Raw genomic sequence first — 5,297 nt, forward strand, 5'->3', positions numbered from 1 at the left:
AAATGCTGGCGTTAACTTCCCTATGTGATGTGACGCGTCACATGGATTTAAAAACTCGCAGGATCTCCATTGTAACTCCGTCCGTCTGCTTTTCTGTGCATATGCTCTTTCAAATAAATGCAGACATAAGACACTCCCCTCAACATATCAAAACATTGCCATAGGATAGGATTTTATTTGTTGTCATTGCACATGTTACAGAGCAACGAAATTATCATTCCGTCCAAGAAACATAAAGGACAAGGGTAATGAAAAACAGTTATTTTTATTTGACTGCCAGGTATCCACCGCCGGGTTACATGCTTTTAGGTGATGGTGGGTACCCCTGCCTCCAGACGCCCGTATGTCTGTTGACTCCCTATAAAGAGCCGGTGATTGGGCGGGTGCAGCAACGCTTTAATTACCGCCAATCCAAGGTGCGTTCTGTGATAGAGCGGGCCTTCGGGATGATGAAGACAGGAGTCGAGTAATGGAGGTATACACACACACACACACACACACACACACACACACACACACACACACACACACACACACACACACACACACACACAGCAAATACTCAATTACAACAAAAACAATGGTCTCGTTTGGTTGATACATTCATTAGGCAATTGGTAATTGTTTATTTCAAACTAGACACATACCTTGTACTTCTTTTTAAGGTTCTCCCACTTCTTAGAAGCCTGTTGCCTGGTCACTTTCCCCTCCACCCCCATTTCTTCCAGAAAAAGCCTACATCACAGCCAACGTACAGTATAACGACACAGACATTCAGTGGGCTATTGAGCTCAACACAGAAATACCAAAGTACAAAAACAGACGCAAGAATGAAAAGATTGAACAACGTAAGACTCACTCCCACTGTTTTCTGGCGATCATTTTCGATTTTACTCATTGTCCCTGGTTGCCCTGAAATTAATGAGCCGTCTGGTCTCCTGTGGTGTCCCTGAGGTAAAAGTGGAAAGGAAATCTTCAGTTTGACAGGCGAGTGACGTAGCCTAGGTGGCAGCTTTACCGATAACAATGCAGTGCGCCGGTATAATCAACCAAGTAATAGTAGTAGTAAGCAAATCCACTGCACACAAATTTTACTTGAAACCTTAACATGTCATGTCAAGGGTTCTCGGATATCTATCTCAACAAATAGCGATAGCGGAACACATTAGCATCGGCTTCTAGTGATTCAAAACAAATTTGACTAGTGAATCAAAACAAACTTGACTAGTGATTCAAAACTAACTTCACAACCGCTCGAAAATAGTATTATTACACCAGTCTGCCGTAATTAAAGTGCTGAAAATACTTACATTTGTGCGTGTCCTTCGCTTGAGCCATCGCTGCTGTTTGTTTATTTGGCGATTTCGGTTGGCCACTAGAGAGCGCCAAAATCTTTTATGTATAGTTCAACGGTTATTTACCATTATGTCATGTTTTATATCGAGCTCAGAGATCGCATTGTCCGTGTATGACTTCGAGCTGAATATACAGTCAACTTTACATCATGAGTCCGAATGATAACAACTAGTAAAAATGCATTTTCGGCCGGATTTTCCTCGAAGCCCTCCCTTGAAGTGTGGTCCTTGGATAGCTTCGTTTCAAGGGCTACGTAGCCTTTTGTCTTCGCCCTACCCCTTAACCCAAATGAGAATTGGGACACCCTGACCCCTTCAAACCAAGGGGGAGGGGTAAGGGGTAGAAATGGGACGCAGCCTTACCCTGCAATGTTCTGTAATATTTCCTGTATGGGTTCATGTGTGAATGGGAAGAAGGATCAATACTCTGGGAATTCTGCACTAGCTATTTTACCTACTCAAGGCTAAGTAAAATGTTCAGATTACTTAAGGGTAACGTTGTTTGAATTAAGACGCGAGCTAACCCATCACTCCATTTAGGACGTATATGAAAATCAGCAACTGGTTATCTAAAGGCGCAATAATTATCGGCGATCCGATAGCAATATCAATAAAGCTTCTTATGATTGCCAGCAATCTCCTTTATTATGGACAGCTTCATAAATATGGGAGCTCCCCTCAGTCCGCAAGTTTTATATTGCAGTTTTATCCATCAGTGTATAGTAAGGGAACCAATCTCAAGACTTGGCTTTGGATGCAAGATCAGCGAATTTGGATGTAATAATCAGCAAATCTTTACCTTTATACGCCAATGCTTTTTTGGGTGATCTGGTAGTAATATCAATACAGCTTCTGTACAGGTTGCGAAATAAGGGAATGTGTAGACAGCAATTTTCTTGAACGTAGATGCATGTGGGAATAGTGTAAATGATTAACGACCCCTGAAATGTTATCCCAGGAAAATTTGTTATCATGAACACCATTAGTTAATGATCTAGTAATCATTTACTAATGGTTTTCATCATAACAAATGGTCTTCATGTTTATGGCTCTTCATGTTAACAAGAAGAGCCTCTGTGTATGAACCATGAGTGATCAAGAAAGGTGAACACCAACTCTCTTTGTCGACCTGATGTGTCTAGGAAAAAGGTGTAGATTTCTACTACCCTCTATTCCCCACCATTTAAAAATGTAAGTAACAATAAACCTGAGTTCGCACCGGATGACCTTCTCTGAGAGGTGTGAGTGTCATGCCTAGCCATGCGCTGCAGAAGCTGTTAGATACCAATAACACAAATAGTAACACAATTTACTTTTCACAATATATGTTCCACTTTGCTACTTGATGAGTATTCGTTTGGTTCACGTGACGTCACTGTAGCTTTGCGCCGCCATCTTGATGACCGATCCCACCCACTGACCCACTGATTTCAGTGGTAACTCAGCACCAACAACAACACCTACGACACCAATCAAACAATGAGGATGCGCTCTTTTATTCTCTTTAGTGCAGGTAATGAAAGGTTCTGAAAGATGGCATATCCATGTAGCTTACTAATGAATAAAATGCATACAAATGCTCCATATACTCAATGTTGACAACGTCCCAGCCAAAGAGTTGTTAGGGTGTTTTGGGTGCAAGCAAGCAGGTAAGACCCAGATGCAGACGGTTAGGGTAAACGGCACTTTATTTACGCCAAAAGGCTAAGGCAAGGAGCAAGGGAACGAAGAGAACACAGGTAACACGACTCAGGTACAAACCACAATGACAGCCCCAGGAACAAAGGAAAGACAAGGGCTTAAGTAGCAAACACAAGACACGCAACGAAGAACAGCTGAGACACATTAGGGGAGGGACCAGTAATCAACACAGGAGGGAAACACAGGGAAACACACCAAAACACGACACAGACCATGACAGTACCCCCCCCTTAAGGGTCGACTCCCAGGCGACCCACGACAAGCCAAAAAAAAGAAAACACGAAGAAAGTCAAACCCAAATAGGAGGGGAGGGGAGCCAGGAGGAGGGAATCAAAAAAAAAGAAAATGGACTGGGGCAGAGCGGAGGGGTGTCAGGCGGGCGGCCAGAAAACTGCCCCAGGGCATGGCAGGGAGCCTCAGGCGGACGGCCTGGGGGGCAAGCAGAGGCAGAGTGAAGGCGGAACCCTTCAGGAGGCCGGCGGCAAGGACGATGAGGGCTCAGTCCCTCAGGAGGCCTGCAGCGGCAAAGAAACCCCTCTGAAGGCCGGCAGCGGCGAAGGCGGAACCCTTCAGGAGGCCGGCGAAGGCGAGGTAGAGGGCGGGTCCCCTCAGGAGGAAGGCGAGGTAGAGGGCGGGTCCCCTCTGGAGGAAGGCGAGGTAGAGGGCGGGTCCCCTCTGGAGGAAGGGCAGTTAGAGGGCGGGTCCCCTCTGGAGGAAGGCCAGGTAGAGGGCGGGTCCCCTATGGAGGAAGGCGAGGTAGAGGGCGGGTCCCCTCTGGAGGAAGTCCAGGTAGAGGGCGGACCCCCTCTGGAAGGCGGGACCCCTCAGGAAGGCAAGGTAGAGGGCTGGTCCCCACTGGAGGAAGGCGAGGTAGAGGGCGGGTCCCCTCTGCAGGAAGGCAAGGTAGAGGGCGTGTCCCCTCTGGAGGAAGAGGGCGTGCCCCTTCCGAAAGGTTTGGAAGACGGGACCCCACTGGAAGGCCTTGAAGAGGGACCCCCCTCGGGGAGGAGTGGAGGGAAGGCCCCCACAGGCAGGAGCGGAGGGCGTGCCCCCTCAGGCAGGAGCGCAGGGCGGACCTCCTCAGGCAGGAGCGCAGGGCGGACCTCAGGCAGGAGCGCAGGGCGGACCTCCTCAGGCAGGAGCGCAGGGCGGAACTCTTCAGGCAGGAGCGCAGGGCGGAACTCCACAGGCAGGAGCGCAGGGCGGACCCCCTCTGGAAGGGCTCGGGGACCGGAGTCGGTTCGGGAGCTGGAGTGCAAGGAGGAACCGGTAGGCACCCAAAACTCACCACCCCCACTCTGATAGTCCCTAAGGGAGGAGGCTGGTAGCTGGGGACCGGGGGCAGAGGCTGAAAGCAGGAGCGTGGAGGATTAGGCCGGTCACCAAAGTCCGGTGGCAGTGGCATGTAGCTCTCCGGCCAAAAAGCTGTGGGGTTGAGTAGCTCGACTGCCCACTCGGGTAAGGCGTCCTCCAACTCGGGCCTTGAAACAACAGCCCTGCACGTACGCCCCAACACAGCCTCCTGCTCCTTCCTGCTGGGAATGTTCTCCCAGCCATCCATGGCTATGATAATTGACACTAGCATATCCTCCAACTCACAGTAAAATAGAGCGTCCACTGGGTCCAATCTTGGTGCTGTCATTCTGTTGTGTTGTGGGTGCAAGCAAGCAGGTAGGACCCAGATGCAGACGTTGAGGGTAAACTGGAGGCCGATACTAATAGACAAAAAAAAACTGGGGGTAACAAATAAGGATCTAAAATCGTTTTTTTTTTTTCAGATATCTCTGTCTCTCTCTAACATTCAGATGAGCGGTGTGGGCGGCCATACTAGGCGAGATCGGTCGTGCAAATGGCCGCGTTCCAGAAAACGTGACGTAGATGAACCATATGAATGAGGCCTGCACACCAACAGAAAAAAAAAGAGGCATCCTCAATCAATCTATTCAATTCTGCTCATCACTCCGTTGACAGAGGTCATTCATCTCTGAAAATACTGTTTCACAAATGGATCATAAGCAAGACAAGGACGGACGATTCTGGGATTCATTGCTAATACTCGCTAATGGAGAGCCTTCCATCGTGCTGTCATATCACTCTTCTTCTTGGGTTTTGGCAAATGATGTGCTCCATCTCCCCTAGAAGGATGCATCAGCTGTCTGTCAGGAAGGATGTTTGCTAATACACCAATTTTGGTAAGGTATTTAGAAGTATTCAGTGTGCAGGTACAACTGGAATGGCTAT

The 5,297-nt window shown here is 48.3% G+C and overlaps 1 long non-coding RNA gene across 1 annotated transcript; it reads right to left on the reverse strand.

The window, feature by feature from the left end:
* Positions 1-224: 224 nt before the first annotated feature.
* Positions 225-893, reverse strand: LOC115556242 (uncharacterized). Its single transcript, XR_003978959.1, has 3 exons — positions 860-893; positions 648-735; positions 225-439 (listed from the first exon to the last, which is right to left on the reverse strand). It is a non-coding gene; the product is annotated as an uncharacterized LOC115556242 (long non-coding RNA).
* Between the last annotated feature and the right edge of the window lie 4,404 nt (positions 894-5,297).

Source organism: Gadus morhua, chromosome 12 (genome assembly GCF_902167405.1).
Source record: "Gadus morhua chromosome 12, gadMor3.0, whole genome shotgun sequence".
In the NCBI taxonomy this organism is placed as follows: Eukaryota; Metazoa; Chordata; class Actinopteri; order Gadiformes; family Gadidae; genus Gadus; species Gadus morhua.